At 37.3% G+C, this 14,315-nt stretch overlaps 1 protein-coding gene across 5 annotated transcripts in view; it reads right to left on the bottom strand.

The window, feature by feature from the left end:
• LOC114663785 (intermembrane lipid transfer protein VPS13B-like) overlaps positions 1 to 14,315 on the bottom strand; it is a 908,960-nt gene that overhangs the window by 334,906 nt on the left and 559,739 nt on the right. The window lies entirely within an intron of this gene.

The raw sequence follows: 14,315 nt of genomic DNA, 5'->3' as shown, positions 1-14,315 counted from the left end.
CTATTACAGTAATTAGTTACACGGGTGAATGTATGTGTGTGTGCATGAGTATATCCCTTGGTTGATGTACTTTCTGTCCAAAGTAGTTTCCTGCTTTGTGCCCAATTCTGCTGGCATAGGCTCTGACAGCCTGTGGACTGGTAATGGATTAAAGAGGTCTACAATATAGATCAATGTTTTCATTTTTACTATATTTATTTGTATTTCTCTCTAATATAAAAAAAAATCTTGCGATGATAGGAGACTTTTTTCCTGCAATGAGACGTGATCTTTTGAAGATCAAGTCATGTCATACTTACAACCTTTGGAAGCAAGTCCCGTGATACACATGCAGAGCAGGTTAGAGATAATGGAAGTAGGAAAATTCAAAAGTCTCACAAAAATGAGAGTAAAGATCGCATTAACGCAAACAAAGGGGTAGGAGAGCGAAGTGCAGACCACGCAGCACGGCAGCAAGCCAGCAGCTAATCGAGCAAAGAGGAGGTAAAAAAAAAACTGTTATTTGTTTTCCATTGTATCAACGTTTAAGAGGGGTTTCGGAGGAACGACCGCGTCTCCTTGGAATGCGTTCAGCCCCCCTTCTCAAAACGGCGCATAGCGCTGGCTGGGGGGGTGGGGTTTAGGCGAGCGAAGTGTAGAAAACGTGGCACGGCAGCAGCAAGCCAGCAGTTGATCAAGCAAACAGGAGGTAAAAAAAAAAATTATTTGTTTCCCATTGTATCGACATTTTAGAGGGGGTTTTGGAGGAGCGACTGCGTCTCCTTGGGGTGCATTCAGCCCCCCCTCTTTACAACGGCGGGCTGGGGGGGTGGAGGGGTATGGGTTGGTGAGCGAAGTGAGCAGGGGGCGAAGCCCCCTAGTTTAGTATAATATCAATTAATGCACATAAGGCTTGAGTGCGTTAATGAAACAAAACGTTTATCACAGGTTTATCTCCTCCTTTTCAACCCTAAAAACAGGCTAATTTATGAAAGCAAAACTTTCCTAAAGGATGGATAGCTAAACAGCATTTCAAAGTATGCACGAGGATGACAGCAAAGTTCAAAGAATGACATGAGTCACTAGCTCTTACTGCTGCAAAAGGAAAATTAAAGGTCACGAGTTGTATCAAAAGTAAACAGGAAGAAGAGCAGAGGTTGAACATCAGGCAAATAGTCAGAGCGAACTTGGGGGGAAAAAATATCACAAAAGGTTGGGACAGGAAAGATGAAACACTCAGGGAGCGTAGTGAATGAATAGAAAGGTAAGACAGGTAATCCTGTTGTCTAGCCACACCAACAGAACAGTCATTCCAACTGAAGAATATCAGGCAATGACAATCACATCAAAGACTAGCAGGCCACTTCTGCAATAGGTGATATGTAAAATACAAGACACTAAATGGTACAAACCAGCTAATTTTTAAATTTACATTCAATTTCTACTTTTTAATCTTTCTAATAATACAAATATTAATAATAATAATAATACTAAAACTGTGAATGAGGCAGTTTTAAAATATGCTATTAATGGTGGAGAAACTTAACAAGCCAACTAAAATGGAGCATGAAAATGTAATAAGAGCTTGATCTGCAAAAAATGACTTCTTATTAAGAAATGGGTTGGAGCCAAAACGCGTAGCCTTTATGGTCCTTCAGGAATAACTTTGTCAACCCCACATTAGGTAAACATATCCTTAGACTTGGAGTAAAGTTCACTAAAATTTGCTGAGGGTTTAATTTTTACAATACTCAATAAACTATGTGATGACCCCAGTATCTGAAAAGTGAAGCCCTATTTTAAAGATTCAGCACAGAGTCCTAGCACAAAGCACTGCCTTTTTAATCCTGTTCATCAGAAATCTCCTGAAGATGGATGTTCTGGCTAAATTATTGTATAGGTTTGCGACCAAATCTGTTGAAGAAGCTGCTACGATCATAACATTTAACTCTGGAGATTAAGAGAAAGAAGCTGTTTAAAAAAGAAAACAGGAAATACATCTTTGCAGAAATACTAATAGCAATAATAATTTAGAAGGAACAGTAATGACTTTTAGAAAATGGGTGAATGCAATATTAGGACATTTTATATGTTAAGCAATAAGCTTGATGCTCTTTACTTCTTTATGGAAATTTCGTAATGCTCTGTAATTATAGACAGATGGATAGATAGCTAGATAGATAGACAGACAGACAGGAAAGTGACAATGGCATAGAGGATGTAGAAAAAACTGTTTTAAAAAACTATTTCAGTTAATGCCATCTATGACAGACATGATGTAAAATGAAAACTGACAGCACTGTTACAAAATGTGAAAAATGATTCAGTAGGATTGAAAATGGATGGAATGCCATATTTTATTCTAAGGTAAGGTTGGCAGTGGTGGTACACTGGTTAATACTGCTGTTACACACATCTAGAAACCTACCTTTGACTATCAGCCTCAGCACTGTTAAGTTTAAAGTTTACCAGATGTTTTCACCTTACTTTATTTGTGTATTTTCTACTTTGCCTTCAGCATTGGATCTGGCTTCCTATTTTCAAGTAATGGAAAAGGCAAGTGTAGGAAATAGATGGATATATGTTTTCCATAAATTTTTGTGCTACTAATTTCTATGAATGGTTCTATTTATTTAATTCACGTAAAAAGAATGAACAAATTATACAAAGTGCTCATTCAAGCTACTTGGAAAAAAAAACACAATGGTAAAGACTGCCAGGATCATAGGTAGTTTAATAGAGACAATTAACAATTTTATTTTGTACTGGTATTCATGTTTATCACCATCTTGTCTCAGGATTAAATCTCTGGGTAGTTGTGTGTTGCCTGGAGCTTTACATTCCCATTACTTGCCAAATGAGGCAAGTGATTTGCACCTGCATGTGAACACTATGGAATCAGTGGTAGGAAAACGACAGGGCATCATGCCTGACACTTAACTTTGCACTTTGTCCATTCAAGACATTCATGGGTGTTCTGTTTTTATGACATGTGCACTAGGGAGGGCCCAAAGCTCATTAAAAGGATCTCAGCTTGCAACATGCTACCCTTGAAGCGCTTGGATGCAGCAGGCCTCTTGAATGCACTTGTGAACAAAGTCACAATATGCCATTGACAGCTGATCGTTTGAAACAAGAAACAAAGAGAAACTGCGAACCCCTTGTGCAATGTTGGTGGCTCCTACATTCCCACATACATTCCCACAAATAGTTTGATAATTAAAAGAAGGACTCCAAATGGTGTGAGGTCCCTTTTGTTCTTGGCTTTGGCAACACTTCTTAAACTCTGTAGCAGAGTCAAATTGTTGCTAGTTTAACCAACTTCTGTTCAAAATTAGCTGCAAATCTGTAATTAAAAGTGAGTAGGGCTCTATTCACAGTTGTTTGTCCAATTTTTAATAAATTGGATTCCTGGGTAAATGACAGCATTGTTTTAAAGCTCTGGGATAATGAAAGAGGCCTTATGAAATGTTTCATGTTTTCTTCCTCTCTACTCTTTGAATAACTACACATTTGAGGCCACTGAGAGTTCATAAACCTGTGTTTCTTAGATTCAACCTTTTGTCCTTTCTTGATAAAATCTATCAGACAGCTTAAAATACAAAAAATAAATAAACACTTCTCATTTTATAAAATTAACCAAGTAGTTCAGATTTTGTTTAAGCAAAACAAATTTTATAGTAGTGATAACTACAACTAATGGACTAGTTATACTGTTAAGTTATGGAAGCATATACTGAAACTCATATCCAGTTGTCAATCTGTGTTTTTGTAAGTAATAAATCAGAATAAAAAATGAGGCTGATAAAGATATTTTTTATTATTATTCCAAAAGTCTCACAGTGCACAGCAGTACTGATAATTAGCAAAAAACAAAGATTTTCAACCTTAATGTAATAATGAAGGATAAGGTTTGGCTTTCGGAACTCCTGCGATGTGAATTAGTATAAATGGAAGACACAATTTGTGGCATTACTATAAAAGATGTTAGATAAAACACGTATGGGCAGTTCTATAAGTCACTGTGACAAAACAAACTAGGAGTGGTTCTTCCTATTTTAGCCTTTGAGAAGATAGAGGAAAGCTTACAAAAAGTTCAATTTGTGATTCCTTCTGCAAAATAGCCAGAACCTAGTTAACTAGATCTATCTTACAAAAAAAAAACACTAATGTCTGTGTGTCCAGTCCCTCTAAGCAATCGGATTGGTCAGTTTGGCTTTGGTGATACACTAATGTCTGTGTGTTCAGTCCCTCTGAGCAATATGATTGGTCAGTTTGGCTTTGGTGATGCAAGGAAAGAGGATGTGTGAGTTAGAGATGCATGAGAAGGAGTAAAAGTGTATGAGACATGCTGAGAGAATCACCTGGACAAGAGGTGAGAAAGGCACCTCGAAAATAATGACAGTCTCAGAATTAGACTTTACGGATATACGTTTGAGACAGGGAGCACTAGTTAAGACCCATTCACACATGGAAACACAGAGGAAAGGTACTCAAGGGTCACGGAGGACAAGAGATAGAATAATAAAAATACATGGAATTACCTGTCTTCGAAAGGTAGTGAGACTAGTATATATTAAAGTATACAATCCAGTTGTTGAAAAGCAATACTGTTTGTATTCAAATAAAGAGATATTTTGATGGTGGCTGCCTTTCACCCACTGAATGTTACATTAAAATAATAAAAATTGAATGGCACGGTCACAATAAATTTGAGAAGTTGAACCAAACTGATTGTAGACAGACAGACAAGGTATGTTAAAGATGGTGGCAATGACCAATAAATGATTTCAATCATGCTTTTGTTGTCAAATGGTAAAGCACTGAACATAATTAGAGTATATGTTCAGTGTACATTTAACATGTAATTACAAATACATTCAGGTAAAAATACTATAACACCCAAACTTTATGTTTTGCACTGAGCAGCACGCTGTTTATTTGCTCATTTTCAATTGCTCTTTATTTATTGTAGCTTACAATAGAGAATTAAAGCAACGTACATCACTCTTTTGAATAACAGAGCACACAACTTCTTATGTTGAAATCATGTATACTTGCCACACATTGCAGATGAACACTGGGAAGGTGTAGTACCTCTGCAAGTTACACTTGCACTAGCAAGAACAATAAAAGTCTGCTTTAAAAATTACCCAATCTGAACACAAAAAATAAAAAGTGAAGTCTTCAAATGAAGGATTCAAACAAAAGAAATTGGGCACTAATGTTTGCCAAGGCCGGAGGTCTGCTGTGGTCCTTTCAAAGTTCTAACTACAACTAAAGCCAAATTCAGGAAATAAACACAGTATTTAAAAAATGCTAGTTCACATAATAAATGATTGCGTGCAGTAAACTAAATAAGAATAAAATTAACAATATGTGTGGCAACAAACTGACATACACATTAGGTTTTTTGCAAATCTCCTTGCATTGCCCCCAGTGCTGTTTGGGATTGGCACTGGTGATTGACCAATAGGAATTGGATTAAGAGGAAAAAATGAAATAGATGAAAGAAAAATCATCCTTTATATTTTGCTACTTTAGGACTATGAACATTTTCAATGTTTCAGGCACTGTATAAAACTCAAAACTTGGTTTAACTAATCTGATTGACCCATGTGAAATTTGGAGACAGAACAGCGCCTTGAAACTGGCAACTGGATTCAGAGCTGATGTATGCTCTGTCAAAGAAACGAGAGGTTTAGCCCATCCATAAAAACATAATCTGTGCAAGTTCATTAAAAAGGTGACAGAAGTTGAAAAAAGAGAAGTGTATTTTGGTAAATAATAATGGAAAATAAGACATAATTATGAACCTATGTAAAACAAGGCATCCTTCAAAAATGAACCTTTGTGAGAGAGTAATTCTTTTGGAGTTGGCATTTCTATCCCCTGCATCTGAAGTGGGGAAAACTGTATATGAATATACAATTACCTAGAAGCTACATGAAAATTACCTTCATGGGATTGTGTCAAAATGAAGGTCACTTATGAAAGATTCTTGGCTAATGTATGCCAGAAAGCCTTGATACAAAATGGTTGAACATTCTTATAACTATTGAGTTCAAAATTGACTTTTTTTGGGTTTAATCATGTACTGCGTATACAACACTGCTCATCATCCTGATTACATCACCCTTAAGAGGAAGTATATGATCATGGCAGCAACTTGGCATTTGAGTGGTTACAGGTGAACACTTGTGCAAGACTTGAGAAGTTAGAAGATGAAATAGATCAAACATACAAAAGAACAATAATGGATAAAGTGTCACTGTACAATGAACACAACCAAGGTGCTTTCCAAACCCATCAATAGTACAACTGGTAACATTTTTTAAACAGTCATAGTAAGGGTATGTAAATTGATTGACACAATATCAAAAAGTCAACGAGAGAGTTGGAAGAAGAGATAAAATTGGCAGCCTTCTGGGATTTGGATCCCAATTCCTTAACCATAAAGGAATGACACATCTGTGAAGCAAGGTGCAAACCCTGCATGTAGAATTGTCTGAGTTTTCATCAGTCTTAGGAGAAGACTTATTTTATAGCTGGTCTGGACTAAACATGACCCTGAAGTGGCTTGCCACCAAAAATTCTGAGTACATGTGGAAGCCTGGAGGAGCTTTAGTAATTTTTCTAACAATGCATTCTACACATCTCTAAATGTACAAAGCTGGCACAGATGCATCCTAAAAGACTAACAGCTGGAGATTCTATGAAAGATATCTCTTAGAAAAAAATACTGGGTGGGTAACTTATGGAATGAGTAATTATCTGCTTTTTATTATGTATAATGAATTTAGGAAGCTGTGAATATTTATTATTTAACTTTTTATCATTTGATCAGTGCCAAAAATCCCATAACACAATAAAGATGTTATTTTTTATTGCATTTTTATTATTTTTAGTAAGTATACAAGATATACATATAAATACACAAGAGGGTACCCAAAAATAACCGGAATCTGTACCTGGCACACAATCTAGACTTAGTTGCGAATTTCACTGCTAGATGTAGCATACTTACAGTATTCTGCGGCAGTCTGCCAAGTGGCGTTGCTCTGTATTGTTCGTACGGCATTCTGTGTCAGTTTTTCATGGTGCTTATTAAACGTGTTCTGCGATTTTTGTGATGGGAGATCATAAAGAACAGGGAGTCTGCATATAATTTTTGTTTTCTATTAGGGATAAAAGCTGCTGAAACTGTAGGGATGCTTGAAATTGCTTTTAAAGAGGTAGCTTTAAGTAAAACACAGGTCTACGAGTGGTTTTTGCATTTCACATGAGGGGAAACGTCATTTGAAGACCAACCAAGATGTGGACGACATTTCACAATTAGGAATGAAGAAAATCTTGAAAAAGTTTGCAATGCAATTTACGAAGATCGTCTTCAGACTATTGAAGAGATTTTTGAAATGACTTGTGTCTTGGAGTTCTTGCCAACTTCCCTACTCGTCTGATCTTGTTCTGTGTGATTTTTTCATATTCCTGAATATGAAAAAAGAACTCAAAGGAAAGCGCTTTTGTACCGTGGAGGAAGTCAAAGAAAAATCGCTGAAGGCACTGGACAACATTCATCTTCAGCAATTCCAAAAATTTTCCAACAGTTGGGACAAGTGCCTTCATTCACATGAAGAGTACTTTGAAGGAGACTAAAGTTTCAGTAACTAAAAATGATTAAAACAATTTTTTTTTTTTTTTTAATTTCGGTTATTTTTGGGCACCCCCTCGTATACTGTGTGTGTGTATGTATGTATATATATGTATATATATATGTATGTATATGTATATATATATATATATATATATATATATATACACACACACACAGAAAGTGGTGCACATAACTTTTTCAGTGTGTTACTCAAGTGAGTACCATCAGATGGAGTTTGGTACGCAATTCAATTCAAAGAGCTTTATTGGCATGACCATAAACAGTTTTGCCAAAGAAATTTAAAAAATTGAAATAAAACAATTTCTATAACAGATTTAACAGTAAGGTAAAGAATTAGGGTAAAAAATAAATACAGATACAACAACAATAATAATAAAATAAAAACACAGCAGCAGCTTAAAAAGAGGTAAGAATCAGAAATACCTGATCACTCTATACAGAGTAATGTTTTAATAAGTGCAACCTTCCTCACTGTCCTCCTCGCTGTCTACCTCACAGTCCTCTGCTTCAGCTTCCTGTATGGTAGATGATAATGCTGCAGATGCATCTCCCTCTCCTTGGTTAAGCCTCCGCTTAGCTGTCTCCATCCACAGGTCAACTGCTGGTTTTGGGTCAAATGTCTCTGTGGTCTTCTTTGACTGGTGGATGTGCATTAGGGCAATGAGGCGAGCATGTGACAGACGAGATCTGTGCTCATTTTTATTATGTTAAGATTTGAGAATCCCCTCTCACAGGCTGCACTGCTCAAAGGCAGTGTAAGAGACAGTTTAACCAAATTGACAATGTTGGAGTAAAGATCTGGATTGCTTGTATTTATTATCTGGACCAAGTCAAACACAGAGGATGCTGTCAAGCGTTTCCCTGTTTGCTTTAAGCGCATCCATTCAGTGACAGCTGTGTCTTTGTCAAGACTCAGTGTAGCTTCATAATGCTGAAGAATGGTACAAACTGTTGTGTTGCCAAAACGATGTAGCATCAAGCAAAAGTGTAAACTGTCCTATGGCCACCATGGAGTTCATCCTTACATTCTCCAATGCTCAGCTTTTCCTTCTGAAACACAATGGATGTGGTCTTCAAAATCTTGCCAATGTCACGCCTGTTGCCCATGAAACACTGAAACTGGTCTGTGCAGATATGCTGTAAGTCATTGTTACCACTCGTGGCCAGCTGCATTTTAATGGCTGGCAATAATCTTGATATTTTTAGCAGTGTATCATGTCTCCATGCAGACCATCTGATATTATGAAATTTACCCAATTTCACAAAGGAGATCCCGTTCTCTTCACACAACTTCTTAAGCACAGCCGTATTATTTGCTCCACCTTTTTGTAAATTAAACTGCAGCAGCTTGCCCACGGAACGATTAAAGGTCTCACAGTACAGAACATTGCAATCATCTGATTTTCCGCAGTTTTCTAGTGTGTGTGCAGTGCACAGAATGTGCACAAGGGAGTCTAATACTGCAGCCAGTTGCCGTAGTTTCAGAACAATGCCGTTGTGTCTGTGCACACAGCGACCAACTTTCTCTTCCAGTTGTCCAAGCCTGCTTCCTGGAAAAGTTTAACGAGTCCATCTGTTACAGCCTGCGCAGATCGGTAAGCACCCAGTTCGTGTTATGCTTTATGAAAGGCAAGGAGAAAAATATTACACAGAGCTTGCCGTTGTTCTTCATTTACCTTTCTTCGCCATCTAGCTAGAGGGCAAGTGGAAATTTCTTCCTGACTAACTTGTTTATTAGCAATAGCTTGTACTACATTCATGTGCTCCTTGCTCTTTTCATGTTTGTCAAATTCTTTGAGCCTGTGTAAAAGGCACTTGTTTTGTCTGCAATATGTGGATGCGAACGGCACAACTTACACCACATTTCAGTGCGCTCATCATTAGCTTCAAGCCACGGCACATCTTGGAGCCACTTTTCAGAAAAAAACTTTTGTTCTGCTTTGGCTCGGCTTATGTTTCTTTACAGGTGGTGAAACGCCAAAGTAGCTGCTTAATGTCTGTTGTTTTTTAGACATGTTGGCAACACAAGATAATCAAAACCAAAAAGAAAACAATGTATATTAGCAACAAGAAGTGTTGATGCCCTCTCTGACCGTCAGGTACACACCTGCGCTGTAGGGACACAGGTGACGTTACGCATTTACAATTTTTGTCGTGCATGCGTACCAGTTATGTGCACCCCTGTGTACGTATGTATGTATGTATATATATGAGTGGCTAGATGGAAGCCACTCTTGAGTAAAAGGCATATGACAGCCTGCTCAGACTCTGACAGCATGAAGAAAATATTCTCTGGTCTGATGAGAAAAAAACTGAACACTCTGGGCAGGTCTCAAAGCACTAGGTCTAGTGAAGACCAGGCACTGCTTACCACCTGACTAATACCATTCCTACAGTGAAAGATGGTGGTGACATCATCATGCTATGGGGGTGCTTCCCAGTGACAAAAAAACAAGACTGGTCAGAATTGAGTGACAGGGGAATGCAGTCAAATACAAAGAGGTCCTTGAAGAAAATCTGCTCCATAGTTCACATCACTTCAGAATGGGGTGACAGTTCACCTTCAGCTTAACAATGACTTGAAACAAACATCCAAGAAAATGCTGGAGTGGATTCAGAAGAAGTCTATGACTGTCTTCAAGTGGCCCAGCCAAAGCCCAGATTTAAATCCCGTAGTACATCTGTGGAGAGACCTGAAGATGGCAGGTCATGGAGACATTCCATCCAATCTAATGGAGCGTAAGAGGATCTGTCAGGAAGAATGAAATAAACTGACCAAATCCAGGTGTGGAAAACCTGTAGAGGACTTACCAACGAAGACCTGAAGCTGTAATTGCTTCCAAAGGGACTTCTATAAAGAACTGAATTAAGCGACTGAATATTTACATGATTGCTAGATTTCAGTTTTTGATTTTTAGTAAATTAGCAAACCTTTCTGAAACTTTGGCATTACATATTATTGAGTGCAGATTGATGGGTAATAATATAATAAAGTGTGCAGAAAGTAAATACTTTTTGAATCCACTAAATATACAAAGTTAATGTGTTCTAATAAAAATGGTTAGATAATAACAACATAAATTCAACTGATATAAAATATACACCAAAATATAAGTTTAAATTTGCAATAACCAAATTTAAGTAATGTACATCTTATTAGAAAAGAAGTACCTTTACAAGAACGGGTCATTCAACCTTATCATAAATATTAAGGAGGAAGGAGGAAAAGACTGGAAAAATAACAGACTATAAACTTACTAATTTTACTTACTCATGTTTTTAATGAAAAAAGTCTTCCTTTTATAAGGAAAAGTTTTTTGAATAGTCAAATAATTTGGCCTAGTGGAGCAGTTTAAAAGTGAACCAATTGAAAACAAGGAATGAATATGCTGCTGCTACACCGCACTATATATAAATTTGCAGTAAATTTTAAGAAAATAGGAAATCTGGATTTCTAGTACAAATTCTAACAAATGGAACCCCGAGTGTTTATGACTATAGTGTTTATGACCAGGATACAGCAAATGTTTTAAAAAAAAAAAAAAAAAAGATGCAGGGAGAATGGATAACTGACTAGCCAACCTGATTCAAGCCTAATTGTAACCATTAAATTTGTGTCAAAAGATGTTGTTTGAGAACAGCTATATTTAGGCTGTATCTACGAATATTTTACTTCTTTCTGACACAACTTACATCAGTACAAAAAACTCCCTTGTAAGTGACTATGTATGGCCACTCCACAATTTGCGGTAATGCAGCCTTAGTGTTAAAAATGACTTTAGCAGGGTAAAACACAAATACTAATTTTGCTCTTTTCTGTCACTTGTCTAGCTATTATTATGACATTTCATGGCAGGCCTGCTTGTAAGAGGTCTCTCAAGACGGCTGTTATGTTGTGCTCAATTAAACAGCAATTTGAAGTTCTATTCTTTAGAGAAAAAGAGAGAGAATTACAAGGGGCAGAAAATAATCAGATTTCAGATGAAAAATTGGCTTCTGTTGCACTTCACAGAAAGATAAATGGTGCCAAATACTAAAGCTGAGTGATATGCACTGTGATCTGGTGTATTAACAACTGGAACAGACCGGGTCAAAAATATGGCAGAAAATGTGAAAAACACATGTGAACATCTTGATCACCATATCATAACTTGAAGCTCAAGTAACAGATGACAGTCAAGGTCCTGATAGAAAGGCTGTATGAACTCTGACAAACCTGATCCATATCTTACCAGTTTAGGATGAGCACAGCAGTGTATTACATTTTTTTATGGTCTAATAATGGTGGGACTGATGTCTCTCTAATGCATGTGTTGAGTTCTTGACAGAGGAGGGGCACACGAATACAGGCTCTCACAGTGTACGCTGCAGGCAGAAAAAAAATCATCTGACATTCTGCCAGGAAACGTGTAGAAGACACACTGCTTCAGCAAACTTGATTATGGCTTTACATGCCAATCAGAAAAACTTGAGCCAATTTTACAAAATCATCTGTCGCCAGTGCCACTTGAACAGTTTGCAACTGCAGATAATATAGTGCGAACATTAACCCATGTGGGCTCTCAGTAAATTCATTACTACTAGTGACACAAGGCTTCTAATTTGAGTCGCCAGCCCATGATGCTTACCATGCTGGAATCTTTGAAGTTCACAAAGTGCCTAATTGTAGTGAATCTTGATTTTTTTCCCAAGAATAAATGCATAGTGTTTACTGTACTGGATAGTTCAGGACTCAAAGTTGGAGCGGTGGCATAATAGTGGTAAAGCTTAGCTGTACTGGTATTCTTACATATACATATACTGTGTCTACTGGCTCGGTTCATTGAGAAAACTTAATTTACCTTCTGTTCTACATTTATCAACAACCCTTTAAAGTTTTCATGTTCAGAGAGATTATCTTCTTCTCATGTGCTTTGAGACTCTTTTTGTACATAATGTGCCTTCAGTTATTTGGATGCAGCTAATTTCTTATGGTCACTGAGTGCCTGAGAGAAGACTGATAATACTACTAATATATGTAGTAGCGTCCATTAGTAAAATGCCTCCCATCATACTTGGAAGAAACCAAAACCTAAGCAGATGCATTATAAAGGAAAAGACCTGCGACTTGCACCATGCACTGTAATCTATGATCATGGACATTGTTTTGCATTTTGATGGCTTTAAAAACTACTGTCCATTTACAGAAATATTTTAATAGCATTTGAACATGTGCATTTTTGGATAATTCCCATCCTAAGATATGTAACTGAATGAACACCACAGACTGCCCTTCATAAATAGCTTTGTGTAACAGTTTAAGTATTTCAGTTATATTCCATGCTTCACTGAATCTGTAAGAAGATAAAAAAGCAGCAACCTCTGCACAGTATTGTTACTTTCTTTGTCTTTCCACTGGGACAATGTTTGTTATTGTGTTGTTCTGTGTTTACTGTACTACTATTTTGCTTAGTGAGACTTGATCGGTGCTCAGTAAATTGGCCAAACAAATTTTCATTTAGGTAAAATACATAAGCCAAATATCTGGTGTTTCCAGAATACAGCAATGTGTCCTTGCCGGTCTGGTAGTTTACTGAGTTTGCATGAAAGGTAATAGATTTGCAGTTTGCAACAAATGCGCAAAAAAAGTCACTTCTGAAGGATTCTCCACTAAAACTTTCAACACAACAAACTTTACTAGACCTTTGAGAAATGAATGGCAAAAAGAATAAAGACAATATGAAGAAGCAGCACATACAAAGGCAGCGGAAACCAGCAAGCCTACCCTCACTCAATTATTAATAATGGCCACGCTCAGAAAACTCAATCCTTACAATATGGATAGCAAGAAGGCTAAATTTATAGCCCTGAAACTATGGAATTCATAAGCCATGACCATCTAGCCACTGTCAGTAGTGAAAGATGTTGGAGTCAAACATCTTCCGGCGATACTACATGCCAGGCTCAAGTATTTTCTAAACGGTGCTCTGCAAGAATTATGGCAAAATGCACACACACATCAGCAGCTTACTACAACACAATGTCTGTGTAGTCAATTTTAAAACTAATATCTGGAGTTGTCACTATGTCAATATTGAGTCTAAATGTTCAGTGGATAAATGAAAACTTTGAACTGTAGCAAGTGCCTATCCACTGCCAAGAAATCACAGCTGGGGTCTTGGTTACTGCGTTGAGCAATATGTTTCAAAACAGAAAGTACATATCATTCTATATGATAATGCTAAAACTATTACAAAGGCCATGAGAGCTCCTGACCTTTCGATCCTACTGGGCATGGCATACACAATTCAACTGGTGGTAAATGAGGGAGTCAGGTCACAGCGTGTCATTTTGTGATGCACCAGCCATAGGAATATGCACAGTTCCTTGGCATACACCTCATTCCTTGGCCTTTGATTTAATAAGCTCTAGGTGCTATGGTGATTTGATGTTGCTGACATAATACAGAATGTGTCACCCATTTGCCTCTTGGAGTAAATACTGTACTGCTTTCGGCGCACTATATGACATGAAAGACCCACACATGCTTTGGTGTGTGTGAAAGAAAAGTAACACAAAGCAACATTGTGAGGTGCATATGAAGTTTTGCTTCTGAGATGTGAAAGACCTGCGAAGACTGAGCAGTTAGTGTACAAAAAGAAGACAGTTAACACTGACCAAT

This window comes from Erpetoichthys calabaricus, chromosome 13 (assembly GCF_900747795.2).
Source record: "Erpetoichthys calabaricus chromosome 13, fErpCal1.3, whole genome shotgun sequence".
Lineage (NCBI taxonomy): Eukaryota > Metazoa > Chordata > Cladistia > Polypteriformes > Polypteridae > Erpetoichthys > Erpetoichthys calabaricus.
The sequence above is the reverse complement of the archived record's forward strand: the minus strand, read 5'-3'. Positions and strand labels throughout refer to the sequence as shown.